The sequence below is a fragment of the Giraffa tippelskirchi genome, chromosome X (assembly GCF_054371585.1).
Source record: "Giraffa tippelskirchi isolate mGirTip1 chromosome X, T2T-mGirTip1v1.2.pri, whole genome shotgun sequence".
In the NCBI taxonomy this organism is placed as follows: Eukaryota; Metazoa; Chordata; class Mammalia; order Artiodactyla; family Giraffidae; genus Giraffa; species Giraffa tippelskirchi.
The window spans coordinates 148,093,707-148,108,508 of NC_137289.1; the positions used below are offsets into that span (position 1 = coordinate 148,093,707).

Consider the following 14,802-nt stretch of genomic DNA (forward strand, 5'->3'; position numbering starts at 1 on the left):
GGGAAACCCGGGTTCAATCCCTAAGTGGGGAAGATCCCCTGGAGAAGGAAATGGGAACCCACTCCAGTGCTCTTGTCTGGAAAATCCCATGGATGGAGGAGCCTGGTGGGCTACAGTCCATGGGGTCGCAGAGAGTTGGACGTGGCTGAAGCAACTTGGCACGCGTGCCTACGAGCTTGAGACTGGACCTTGGCTACTTGGGTGAGAGAACACATATCAACCACCTTGAATTGGTGACGGAAGCGTAGTGTCAGCCCGGGGTTCAAAGTCTCCGTCTTGAGAATGTTGTTGCATCAGCTCTCAATGGAAAAAAGTGACCTCTGTCTTGAAGGAGGCCCTTCACACCAATCTGCACTCTTGCAATTTGTTCATTCTTGGAAACAGAGTTTATGAGCGTGTATGGGTATGTCTGTGTGTCTGTATGGCTGTGCATACTTAAAAGGTAAACTGAGGCATGTTAACAATTTTAAGAGTCTAGTTGAGCAAACATTGATTTGAATCAGGCCTTGCCTAACCAGAAGTGGTTGGGAGTGCTCACTGACAGGCAAGAGGTAGACTTTGGTAGAGAAGAAGCAGAAGCAAAGTAAGGAAATTGTTGATTGTTTGTAGCTTCGAGCCCAGTTGGCTGTTTTGGGTCGGTTGTGCTTAGGTTTCAGTTTGGTAACCTTGAGGCCTTCACAGGCTTAGATTTTGGTTTTTGACTAGGCTGCCACCGAATTAGAACCCCCTAAGTCTTCTTTAGAGCCTTGTTATTTGATTAATTTAACAGTATGCCCATGGGTGCCTCTGTCTGCGGGCACACGTCTGTGTGCATGCATACATCCATGCATCATGTGTGTGCACGTGCAGGCATGCAGATGTGTATATGTGTATACGTGTATGCGTGGTGCATCTGTGTATGTGCGTTTATGCACGTTTATATTTGTCTATATTATGCATGTTTATATTTGTTTATATATTGGGCTTCCCTCATAGCTCAGTCAGTAAAGAATCTGCCTGCAGTGCAGGAGACCTGGATTTGATCTCTGGGTTGGGAAGATCCCGTGGAGAAGGAAATGGCAACCCACTCCAGTATTCTTGCCTGGAGAATCCCATGGACGGAGGAGCCTGGCGGGCTACAGTCCATGGGGTCGCAAGAGTCGGACACAACTTAGCTAAGAGACAGGGAGAGATTTGCTCATTGTACACAACCTGTGATAACCTCTCCTTTAGCCTTTGTTTTCCTGCTTCGGCTGCTTGCTTGATGTTTGTAATCAGAAATAATTTCGAGGCCCCCCCGAATGCTAGACGGCAGCCTCGTGGAGTTAATGGGTCAGGAGGGGCAGGCTGATTATGGAAGAGAGAGGTTATTGAGACACGACTCCCGGCAATCAGGGGCAGCGAGAAGGAACGGTCCTGGGAGCAGGTTGCCTCCCCCCGCTCACTCGAAGTGGGAGGGTGCCCGTTGCCTGGAGACCGGGGGTGAAGCTCTCAGGTAACAAAAGATACTCTGGGGCTCCTGTGAAGGGCAACGGGCTGGCAGGGGTAAGGTGTCTGCGGAGCTTTGAGTGGCCCCATGCCAAGCACTGGGCTTCAGCTTGCTGTGTAGACTGTAGGAGCTGTGTAGTTACTGGTACAGCGGACAAACCAGCACCGCAGCGGACCACCATGGGCCGTCTGCTCAGCCACAAAGAGACTGACTGGTCTTGGAGACGCTCCTTTTCCACTGTGTACCTTTCTATTCATTTCCTTTTTCTATTCACTCTCCTTTCTCTTCACCCCTTTCCACCCTTGCCTGTCCCCCTCCCTTCTTTAAAAACAAATTAAATAGTTATAAAATCATTTTTGTAGGCAACACTCATGTTCAGATGACAAATCTGGCACAGTATTTATCATGATACATCACTGTGTTTTTCCTGGAGATGTAACATTCACTCCTCAAGCTTTCCTTATCTTTATTCCCATGTTTTGCTCAATTTCCTACTAAGTCATCTTCTTCTGTTTTTTTGAGATTAGTGTAATCTTTACTCAAAAGCTAGGTAAGCATAATACAAGAACAGAAAATTATGTATCATTTCACTTACAATACAATATAATAGATAATACAATATAATAATTGTATATAATACAATATAATACAAAAAGTATTTTTGTATACTGTTCATGTAGCTAATTTATGTAGCTAATAGTTTATTTTCAAAATAAAGTATAGATATGAAAGTATGGATACAAAAAGTATAGGTTCAAAAAGTATATCTATACTTTTTACATAGATAAATAATATAAATAAATAGAAATAAATTAATCTAATAAATATTAATAGTAATAAATATTATTAATAAATATGATAAATGCAAATAAATTAAATAATATAGATAATATAAATAAATTCTGCCTGATAATCCTGTACATATATATATATAATGCTGAATTCATGTAGCTAATACTTTACTTTCAAAATAAAATATAAAAGTATGGATACAAAAAGTACGTCTATACTTTGTATCTGTCTAGCTATATATTTATGTACAGAATTATCAGGCAGAATTTATTCTAGGAGTGCAATGATATTTAACATGAGAACATTTTATCAGTGATGAATACTACATCATTACACTGAAGAGCAAAATCAAAAATTTTAAGTACATACAGAAAAAAAAAATGAGACAGTTCAACACCTCATCATAAAACCTTTTTGGGATTTCCAGTAGCTGAGACTCCGAGCTCCCAATGCAGGGCCCAGGTTCAATCCCTGGCCAGGGAAGTAGAACCCACGTGCTATAACTGAGAGTTCACATGCTGCAATGAAGACCTGGTACAGCCAAATAAATAAATAAAATATCTTTTTATTTTGTAAAAAAATATTTATGAAATATTTCTACAAATAAAGGAAACGTTTTATTAAACTTGGAACTCAAAGAAACTTCCTCAACCAAATAAAGATTACGTTCACAAACCTTTCAACTTTCAACACGCTCCCTTTTAGGAGGTCTAGGTACCCATTCTCTCTATTGTTTGTAAATCATCTCCTTAAATGTAAAAGCTTGAAATACCCGCTACTGACAGTATCATCCGGGCCGAGGAGGCTCTAAATTGCATGTCCGGTTGGCACAGTTCAGTTCAGTTCAGTCGCTCAGTTGTGTCTGACTCTTTGCGACCCCATGAATTGCAGCACTCCAGGCCTCCCTGTCCATCACCAACTCCCACAGTCTACTCAAACCCATGCCTATAGAGTCGGTGATGCCATCCAACCATCTCATCCTCTGTCGTCCCCTTCTCCTCCTGTCCCCAATCCTTCCCAGCATCAGGGTCTTTTCCAGTGAGTCAACTCTTTGCATCAGGTGGCCAAAGGATTGGAGCTTCAGCTTCAGCTTCAGTCCTTTCAATGAACATTCAGGACTGATCTCCTTTAGGATGGACTAGTTGGATCTCCTTGCAGTCCAAGGGACTCTCAAGAGTCTTCTCCAACACCACAGGTCAAAAGCATCCACAGAAACACAGGCAGCTGACCAGGGTGCTTTAAAGAATGATGCTGATTTCTGGGCGCTGGCTGTGCTCCGTGAGTCATCTGACAGATAGTCAAGGTGAGGCTAAAATCCCCCACGCTTCCTGGGGGCCTTGCAGGCTGTCTCAGCGCTGTGTTTGCCTTGTTACCCATCACCCTTAGTCCTCGGTGACAGCCTTGCTCAGTTTCTCTCCAGTCACCGAAAGATCACGTGAGCTCTCCTGAAGGCGGCACAGTACCCGGCAGCTGCGATTCTAACCCGAGGAAGCCGGCCTCCCGTCCGAGTCCAACCTGTGCCGGAGCCAGACAGGTGTGAAAGGAAAAGTTGCAGCAACACAGCTCGAGTGAGCCTGGGACTCCAGGGACAGCAATGAAGGATGAGCTTGCAATCGGGATCTCAGATCTTCCCCGCGGCTTATTTCGTTCAACTCGAGGTGGTTTTGCAAGAGCGGGTGAGGGGGAGCCGGTTGGAAGGATGCCCTCTCGGGCACTTCCCTGGTGGTCCAGTGGGCTCCCAATGCCTGGGGGCTGAGTTCCATCCTTGGTCAAGGAAACTAAATCCCACATGCCACGACTTAAGAGTTCACACGCTGAGACTAAAGATCCCCCATGCGGCAACGAAAAATCACGGCGCCGTTGGAGCGCGGGTTGGAAAGAATTTCCAGACACAAGAGTATTTCAGAAATGAGTGAGTGTATTAAGAGCAAGCAACACAGATAATGACAGCACAGCAAGTTCAGCAGGCCGACGCCCTGATGGATCAGGGAGAGCCAACACCCTTGGTGGGGTAGAAGCCAGTTTTTATAGCCTCAGGACAAAGAAAATTCCTGCTGGAGGGTGACATTGGGTGATTGCTTAGGCTGCTATAGAGGGTGAATGAAAGTGTCAGTCATGTCTGACTCTGATCCCATGGACAGAGGAGCCTGGCGGGGGCTACAGGATAGAATACTGGAATACTGGAGTGGGTTGCCATGCCCTTCTCCAGGGGATCTTCCCACCCCGGGGATCAAACCCAGGTGTCCTGCTTTGCAGGCAGATTCTTTTACCCACTGAGCTACCTGGGAGTCCCATAGTGTGGGTATTTCCACCTACAATGAGGTCAGGGAGCTGCCTGGTTACAATCGGGTAGGGGGCGAGGGGACTCATAGCAACGTTTGCTATTGGGGCTCAGTCAGTTCCAAGACGACCTTGATGCAGGACTCCACCTCTGTGGCCTTGGTACAAGACTCTACATCTGTGACCTTGATGTCGGCCTCCACGGATCAAAGGTCCTGTGTGCTGCAACCGAGACCTGGCATAGCCAGATCAATAAAAATTAAAAAAAAAAGAAAGAAGCATGCACCCGTGGGACCTGTTTGGGACACTCTGGAAGCAGGTGGGGGCCACCCTTGGTGTCCAAACCGGCCCTCCTCCAGGGACTTGCGGATTGTCGTGGGCGCTGAAGTTTGGGACTCGTGGCTCTGCAGTGTTTGCAGATTCTGAGGTCGCTTTCTTTCCTCCCACAGTATGATCCCTACGTAGCTGGGCCCAAGAGGGTTGAACAGGAGGAAGAACTCAGATACCCACGGCAGAGGGGAGGGCACGTGACAGACAGCTCACGTGGTCGCTACCCACGTGGTCATCAGTTCTCCACCTCTCTGCCACCTGGGTAAAGGCCGATAGTTGGGTTATAATTATTCCCGAGCAGCACCTTTCTCCTCAAAGGGTCACAGCTTGGGGAATTGCACAGGTAAGAAGCTGGTTTTTAAATTCTGCTACAAACTCCAGATTCTTCCTACCCACTCCAGACCCGGCAGGCTCCTCACCCCTAGGAGGCCGATTTTAATGAGAATTGGTTGCTGAACCAGGAGGCAGGGCTCTGGGGTTCGGTCACTCCAGGGTCTCTCTCTCTGGCTTTCATTTCAGTGACGGCCTCAGGCAGGTTACTGCAGGGCCCTGTGAGTTCACTTCAGAATGACCCAGAGCTTTGCTGGCACGACGAGACTGCTTTTATTAGGCCGTTCCACAGTCTGGTGGATTTCGTGATTAGAAAGTAATTTCATTCCCTCAAGTATGCGAAAGACCAGGCTACACTGGCAGAACATTGTTTCAGTGGCCGCCGCCTCCCAGCTGAGACTTAAGAAAACAAAAGAGACAATTTTGCATGATAATATTAGCAAATACGTCTTCCATAAGCTCCGTCTTCACGCCTTTTGAACTGCATTATCTCCTCCCCGTATTGTTGACTTACTTGCATAAAGGATTTTGCTGTACCAAGTAGGGGAAAATTATTTCACACTTGCTTTGATCGGAAATCTGTGGAGGTAGTTAAACCATTCAGTGTATTCAGATGTGGTTAGCTTTGCTAAGGGAGGGGAAAGACATCACATTATTAGCATAAATCAGGAGGCTTAAGTGCTGTCTTGCATATTTTCAGATGGATTTAGAAAGCAGTTTAAATGTAAGAAGGTCAAAGATGCTGGGAACCTAAAGCATATGAGTTGTTCATTATTTTAGCAATATTCTAATGTGTCATCTGACATCTAGATTATGTAAAGCCAAAATTAGGTCACCATGACAACCATCTGTGCCATTAATTCATTATTATGAGTTAATTTGGATCAGGATCTTGGCTACATTATGAAATGTTTGGTCTTTGTTCTGCCTGAAGGCCATTTGGTGGTGATTCGCATTACTTCCAGTTTTTGGATTTGGGCAGCAGCTAATGTTGCCTTTTCTCCCCCCTCCCATTAAAAGGAATAATCACTTGATTATAGAATTTGTAACTTCACATAATAGGTTTTGGCTTACAATTTTGGGGGGCGGGGGAAGGTTGGTGCCAATAGTATGTCCACGACTTAATGATAATAATAAAATAACTTGTTTTTAAAAACACCTTGAAGCTTTGACAGAGGATGAGATGGTTGGATGGCATCACTGACTCGATGGACATGGGTTTGGGTAAACTCCGGGAGTTGGTGATGGACAGGGAGGCCTGGCGTGCTGCAATTCATGGGGTCGCAAAGAGTCAGACACGACTGAGCGACTGAACTGAACTGAACTGAACTGAAGTTTTGAGGATTTTATTTACTGATTACATCAAGTCGTTGCCCAGGGAAGTATATGGTGTCAGGGAAAGTGAAAGAGTAGTTGGTAGGCCGAAAGTAAATTATGGCTGGAAGAGCAAAAAAAAAAAAAAAGACCTAAAATTAATAAAAAATGTGTGGCTTCATCCAGTGGCAGTCACTTACAAATGACAGCAATAGTTGCCCAAAGTGTAGTCATGAAATTAGTTTGATGTGGGAAGCTAATATATACTGTATCTTGGGACATACTAGCTGGCCTGCAGGGAGCTATGGTGGGCCCCCAGGAATAAGCCTGCAGGAGTCTGCTGGGCAGGTTGTATGTGAAAGCCAGTAAAAAAAGAAAACAAAAAAACTCAAGATAAGAAAAAAAACTCATGACAAATTATAAACCTTTAATGCAGGTGTAAAAAGTTCTTGAAATGTTCTTGAAAAGTTCTTGAAAGTAGTTTTCATCCGTTGTATCATTGCTCTGTCAAATTATGTTAAGTATGTGTGTGCATGCTAAGTCTGACTTCAGCTGTGTCCAACTCTTTGCGACCCCATGGACTGTAGCCCGCCAAGCTCCTCCATCCGTAGGATTCTCCAGGCAAGAACGCTGGAGTGGGTTGCCATGCCCTCCTCCAGGGGATCTTCCCGACCCAGGGATCGAACCTGTCTCTCTTACGTCTCCTGCGGTGGCAGGTGGGTTCTTTACCACTAGCGCCAACTTGGGAAATCCAGTGTTAAGTATACCTAAGAGTATGTGAAGGACAAGGTTGAGTTTAGGAATTCAAGTATGGAGTTGATGAAAACCTTGAAGCACATATTTTGTTTTCAGGCAGAGAAAAAGGATCCATTAATCAGAAAGTGTCAGATGAAACCAGTTGATCTATATATGGTGGGGGATAGATAGGGAGTAGATTCATGACTTTTTATCCTAGTGTGGAGAGAGCGCCAGAAAAGATGGACTAGTGGGAATTGTTTTCGGCTTTGGGCTCAGACAGACTTAGTAAAATGCTGGCTCTGACTTTGTTATGGCAGCCCTGGGAAGCTGGTGTGTAAAACAGTGAAATGATAAATCACCAGCCAAGGAAGTGGTTTTGAATCCCAGCTGCTACAGCTGGGAAGCAGCGGTGTTTATACATGAGATGGAGAAAAGCATAATGGAGGCAAGTGTTTGGCAGAAATGGTGGAAACCTTCCAGATCACACAGAAGCCAGAGGATTCCTTCTTCTGCTTAGTACTTTTGTGGTTGAGCAAAACCTTCCGAGTTCATGAAGAGAAGAACAAGGAGGTCTTCCCACTGCAGTCCACGGGGTTGCAAAGAGTCCAACAGGACCCAAGGACTGAATAACAACAACAGCCTGTGTTCTCAAATCACTGTGCTGCTGCTGCTGCTGAGTCACTTCAGTCGGGTCCGACTCTGTGCGACCCCATAGACGGCAGCCCACGAGGCTCCGCCGTCCCTGAGCTTCTCCAGGCAAGAACACTGGAGTGGGTTGCCATTTCCTTCTCCAATGCATGAAAGTGAAAAGTGAAAGTGAAGTCGCTCAGTCGTGTCCGACTCTTAGCGACCCCATGGACTGCGACCTACCAGGCTCCTCCTTCCATGGGATTTTCCAGGCAAGAGTACTGGAGTGGGGTGCCTTTGCCTTCTCTGTCTCAAATCACTGTAGCTGCTGTATTTACTGAGATCCCTGTGTTGTATGAACTGATGAACAGGAACTGCAGAAGCAAAGAAAGTAGATGAAGAATTGCCAACTTGTTACTTGGTTTAGCCAGAAACACGGAAAAGCCTGACCACTGAACGTATTGCACCTGGAGAAGCAAAATGTGGTGTTTTGACAACAGAAAGGAACCCGTCTGGCTTAGACCAAAGGTTGGTTAACTTGTACCAGGAAGGGCCAGATGGCTAATATTTTCAGCTCTTTGAGGCGCACAGTCTGTTGTAAGGATTCCACTTGGCTGGTGTAGTGTGGAAAGCAGCCACAGAAACATCTAAGCCGGTGAACACGACTGCGTTCCTGTAAAGCGTGGTGCATGGACACTCAGATTTGAATTACATGTGACTTTCACGGGTCACGATGGTGGCTCAGTGCTAAAGAACCCTGCTGCCAATGCAGGAGATATAAGAGACACAGGTTCGATCCCGGGATCGGGAAGATCCCCTGGAGGAGGGCGTGGCAACCCACTCCAGTATTCTTGCTGGAGAATCCTATGGACAGAGGAGCTTGGCAGACTACGGTCCCTAGGGTCACAAAGAGTTGGACACGACTGAGCGGCTTAGCACATCCAGCCTCCCCTGCTCTGAGCCACCATCATCTTTCTTCTGCAGCCCTCTGAACTCTGAATATTACTTTTATACATATCAACTGTAGTTAGAGGTGATTTTTTTGGCGGGAGGCAGTAAAGGAGACATAAAGGGATCTGCAGATGAATAAGAACTGTGAGCAACAGAGGACCTGAAGTAGAACCAGGTGAAGTGAAGTTTGCTCAGTCGTGTCCGACTCTCTGCAACCCCATGGACTGCACGGTCCATGGAATTCTCCAGGCCAGAACCCTGGAGTGGGTAGCCTTTCCCTTCTCCAGGGGAATCTTCCCAACCCAGGGATCGAACCCAGGTGTCCCTCATTGCAGGCGGATTCTTTACCAGCTGAGCCACAAGGGAAATCCTGAAGAAGGACCAGCTGGTCTGTTTATCAGTGACAGAAGACAGGAGGAGGAGATAACTGTTTCTGAGCGAAGAGATCAAGCCTGGCTTGCTCGATAACAATTCGGTGAGAAAATTCTCCCTGGGCTTCCAGGCTGTGTGGCATCGCTTGACAGAGTCTTGCCTCTTGCAGGGGTCCGCTGGGTGAGGATGATGGAGAGGGAGGCAGCACAGAATGTTCTTAAGTGACTTGGAGGGAGGGGGAGAAACCAGGTTTGTGCAGATGCCTTTCGAAGGCCTTGGGGAGACATTTCGCTGAAAAGCAAAATAGCACTCCGCGGTGAGGGCCAGTCAGCCTACCCTGGAGCGATAATGCGAATGCCTGGGGAGGCTTTTAAGGTGCAGGTTCTGATCCTGTAGTTCTGAGTGGGACTGAGATCCTCCACTTCTTTTTTTTTTGGTTTTCTTTCTTTTATTTTAGGCTTCCCTGGTGGCTTCGATGGTAAAGAATCTTGCCTGCAATATGGGAGACCTGGGTTTGATCCCTGGGTTGGGGAGATCCCCTGGAGGAGGGCGTGGGAACCCACTCCAGTATTCTGGCCTTTTTTTCCCTCTTCTTTCTTTGTCTTTTTAAATTGAAGTGTCGTTGACTTACAATAGTGTGCTGCTTCCGGGCATATAACACCGTGATTCAGTTATTTTCGCAGTCTATAATCCATTATAGGTTATTACAAGAAATTCAGTATAATTCCTTGTGCTATACTATGCTTTTTTTTAATTAAAAAGAGTAAAATAAAAAATTGAAGGATAGTGGATTTACAAATGTTGTAGCAGGGACCCAGGGGCTTCCAAAGCGGTGCCTGTGGGTAAGAACCCACCTGAAAATGCAGGAGACGTAAGAGACACGGGTTCCATCCCTGGGTCAGGAAGATCCCCTGGAGTTGGGTTGGCAACCCACTCCAGTATTCTTGCCTGGAGAGTCCCATAGACAGAGGAGCCTGGTGGGCTGCTGTCCAGGGGGTCACATAGAGTCGGCTGTTGGAATCACGTGGAAGGTCGGCCACGCTGAATAAACACGCACCTTGTCACCTTGGGACCAAGAGGGGCGTCGGTGCTTTTCTGGAAGTTCCGTGTGTGCGTCTGTCTTGCAGTCATACTGGCTTTTTCAAGCAACAGGGCTAATCTGCTCTGAGATATCATCAGGCCTCATCAGCTAAAGTCTGACAGGGGAGCTGTGCTGGGTGGTGCTCACTCCAGACTGAAGCCTGTGATTAAGATTTATCCCTGAGCGTCTGCAGAGCCTCAGTTCCCATCTGGCCCGGAATTGGGCCCTTATGGCAGAGCTTGTCGGCGGGGAGCTTGTCGGTGGGGCTGATGGGAGTGTGTGCGCTCCTCCGCTGTGGTTAGGAGCAGCGTTGGGAGCGGGGGTGGTGTGCAGATACTGAAAGCCCGTCCAGGGTGTGAGAGACGGGTCCTAAATGGCTCGTCCAGCAAATGGTACAGAGAGGAATCTTCAAGGGACTTCCCTGGTGGCCCAGTGGTTAAGACTCTGCGCTTTCAATGCTGGGGACGAGGAGCGCATTCAATCTCTGGTTGGGGAACAGATCCCGCATGCCTTGTGGTGCTGCCAGAAAGGAAAATAAAGGGGGGTGGGAGGGTGGGATCTTGGAGATGGAACGTGGAGTGCGGTACAGTCACAACCAGGGAGCTTGAGACTGGCGGGTAACGGAGGCTGAGCTTGGACATGGAGCTCTTGCATCAGGACTGATTGATTCTTGTGTGTTGTCCTCGCAGCTTCCTGGCTGGAAGGCCCTTGGATAGCAAGGCTGGAGTGTGGAAAACCCTGTCTCCTCACAGTATGGACGCCGTCCGGTGAGTAGAGACGGTCGACTGTGCACATGGAGATATTTTGACGCCGTATTTAGCATTTCATGGAAGCAGTCCATGTCTCCCGTGTAGAGAGACCCAGGGAAGTCATTTCAAGCCGGATGGATTTGGGCGTATGCATTCTTGATTTTGGGCTTCCCTGGTGGCTCAGTGATAAAGAATCCGCCTGCAATGGGGGAGACTCGGGTTCGATCCCTGGGTTGGGAAGATCCCCCGGAGAAGAAACTGGGAGCCCACTCCAGTGTTCTTGCCTGGGAAAGCCCATGGACAGAGGAGCCTGGCGGGCTACAGTCTATGGGGTCCCGAAAGAGTCGGACACGACTTAGCTACTAAACCACCACCACCACTGCATTCTTGATTGTACAACTTGGGTTCACCATGCTTCCTTACGGGAGAGCATTTAAGTCAGGAGTAATGAGAACTGTTACAAATAAAATGTGGTCTGAGTTCTCTTTGATGCTGGTAAAGTGGAGGTTTATGTTTGGAAAGTGTATATGGTTGCCTGTCTTAACTGTAGCCCATCAGGCTCCTCTGTCCATGGGATTCTCCCAGCAAGAATATTGGAGTGGGTTGCCATTTCCTTCTCCGGAGAATCTTCCCAACCCAGGGATCGAACTCAGGTCTCCCGCATTGCAGGCGGATTCTTTTCCATCTGAACCACCAGGGAAGGCCAGATCTGGTTGTCTCTCTTAATTGTAAGGTTTCCTGCCTAAAGATAATGTCCTTGTGGTCAGACACAGCTACTCCCCTTCAGAAGACTTCATCTCTTGGACTCTTAGCACATGCATAGCTATCTTCCACATTGCTTCGGGGTGTTCCCTGGTCTTTCTTAACTTTACCTTTTCACACCAGGTAGACACCGTGGGCTTATCGATATGGATCCGAAACTGTCACCATCAGCATGTTTCATTTATCTGGTGGCTCCGACATGAAACATGGGGACGTCCCTTCCGGAGAGCCCTAAGCCCATGCAGCCAGGTTGCATTAACCCTGACTGGTTCCTTGCTCTCTGTAAGGGGGCATTGCATCTAAAGGAGCAAGGCGTTAGAGACAACTCCCAATATTAACAAAACAAGAAGAGAAAACACGTAATAAAACTGCAGTGTGAGAGGTTCAACTCTAGAAAGTCCAACTGCAATTTCTAGCAGGACCACTGGTTCTGAATGTATCGTTTAACTGGGAAGTCAGGCCAGTGCTCAAACGCTAATAAGCCAAACCATAGAACTGATCCAAAATAAACAAGCAGAGGGACTTCCCTGGTGGTCCAGTGGGTAAGACTCTGAGCTTCCGCTGTAGGGGATGTGGGTTTGATCCCTTCTCGAGGAACTAAGATCCTGCATACTGTGTGGTGGGACTGAAAAACAGACAAAACAAAAACAACACATTACATATAAAATAAACAAGCTGAGCAAAAAAGTATATGTGCTTGTAATACACTTTGTTCAGTTCAGTTCAGTTCAGTGGCTCAGTCGTGTCCGACTCTGCGACCCCATGGACTGCAGCACGCCAGGCCTCCCTGTCCATCACCATCTCCTGGACCTTGCTCAAACTCACGTGCATTGAGTCGGTGATGCCATGCAACCATCTCATCCTCTGTCGTCCCCTTCTCCTCCTGCCCTCTATCTCTCCCAGCATCAGGGTCTTTTCCAATGAGTCAGCTCTTCGCATCAGGTGGCCTAAGTATTGGAGTTTCAGCTTCAACATCAGTCCTTCCAATGAACACCCAGGACTGATCTTCCTTAGGATGGACTGGCTGGATCTCCTTTGTACATAATACGTTTATATATGTACTTATGTAATACGTAATCTTCACAGTTGATTGTAATAGATATTACGACTGATTTTTCAATACACTATATTAGAGTAGAATGCTTATTGCACCCACACCATTCTTCCAAATATTTTAATGAAAATATTATGCTTGCAGTTAATTTTTCTTGACTATATTTCAAGAAACATATAAATTCACTCAACCTGGTTTATAAAGTACTAATTACACGTCAGAAGTGAAAACAGTATTTCAAAGTCAGTTTGTCCTTGGAAAGCTTTGCTTTGCTTTAGTGGCAGGTTTCAGCCGGCACCTTTCGTGGTGTTTATCATGTTTTTTAAGTTATGTCTGGACTAGCTCGGTCTGCCAGGCAGTGGAGAAATAGCCCTGCTGTCTCAGATTCAAACTTTAATTTGCCCGCAGGTGTTTAAGCATATGAGGGGGAAATTTTCTTTACCTATTTTGAAAATCTGAGGCTTCTGCTTTTTACTTTCATCTGACATTGTAAACACTTCCAAGTGAGGAAAGATACAAAGCTGCCTGACAAGGAAGACCCATGATACAGTCTCTGTCTCTAAGGAGCTTGCAATCAAGTCAAGGCAAGTAAAAGAGAAATACAGGAAAAAGATACCTAAGAATTACAAGCAGAGAATTAGAGTAGTCAGTTCTTAAGCACTGGAAAATAATTTGGGGCAGGGCTTACGAAAGGTGCTTAGAAAAGGAGCTGCAATTGGAGTAATGTATTTATTTAGTTTTGAGTTGAAATATAGTTGATTTGCATCACTGCAGATGGTGAGTGCAGCCATGAAATTAAAAGATGCTTACTCCTTGGAAGAAAAGGTATGACCAATATGACAGCATATTAAAAAGCAGAGGCATTACTTTGCCAGCAAAGGTCCGTCTAGTCAAGGCTATGTTTTTTCCAGTAGTTATGTATGGATGTGAGTGTTGGACTATAAAGAAGGCTGAGCACAGAACTGATGCTTTTGAACTGTGGTGTTGGAGAAGACCCTTGAGAGTCCCTTGGACTGCAAGGAGATCCAACCAGTCCATCCTAAAGGAGATCAGTCCTAAATATTCATTGGAAGGACTGATGTTGAAGCTGAAACTCCAGTCCTTTGGTCACCTGATGGGAAGAGCTGACTCACTGGAAAAGATCCTGATGCTGGCAAAGATTGAAGGCAGGAGAAGGGGACGACAGAGGATGAGATGGTTGGATGGCATCACCGACTCGATGGACAAGAGTTTGGGTAAACTCCGGGAGTTGGTGATGGACAGGAAAGCCTGGCATGCTGCAGTCCATGGGGTCGCAAAGAGTCGGACACGACTGAGTGACTGAACTGAACTGAACTTGTAGTCGATTGTGGTAATTTCTGCTGTACAGAAAAGAGACTCACCTCTCTGTCTCTCTCTCCACACACACACACACACACACACACACACACACACACACACAGACACATTATTTTTCTTTCAACATTTTATACTCTTTGACAATCTTTTAAAAGTCATTTTGTTTATTTTTGGCTTTGCTGGGTCTTTGTTACTGCGTGGGCTTCTCTCTAGCTGCAGTGAGCAGGGAGCTACTCTCTATTTGTGATACACAGTGCTTCTTATTGTGGTGGCTTCTCTTGTTGTGGAGCAAACAAGCTTCAGTAGTTGCAGCAGTTTTGTGGCTGCCAGGCCCTAGAGCACAAGCTCAATAGTTGTGGTTTACGGTGTTGGTTGCTTTGTGGCAGGTGGGATCTTCTTGGACCAGGGATCGAACTCACGTCTCCTGCATTGGCAGACAGATTATTCACCACTGAGCCTCCAGGGAAGCACACACATTCTTTTTTTTTTAAATAATCTTTTACATTATGGTTTAACCCAGGACATTAAATATAGTTCCCTGTGCTATCAAGTGGCACCTTATTATTTGTTCCATATATGATGGTTGAGTGAGTGAGTGAGTGAAAGTTGCTCAGTT

General features: G+C 46.4%; 1 protein-coding gene across 1 annotated transcript in view; it reads left to right on the forward strand.

Annotated features, from left to right (window-relative positions):
- The window catches only part of LOC145535786 (uncharacterized), a 105,033-nt gene extending 92,842 nt beyond the window's left edge, over window positions 1–12,191 (forward strand). The window contains exons 7-9 of the mRNA XM_081564117.1: window positions 9,166–9,305; window positions 10,973–11,050; window positions 11,918–12,191. The gene's annotated coding sequence lies outside the window, so the exon portion shown is untranslated. The remainder of the gene's footprint in view (window positions 1–9,165; window positions 9,306–10,972; window positions 11,051–11,917) is intronic.
- The last annotated feature ends 2,611 nt before the right edge of the window (window positions 12,192–14,802 follow it).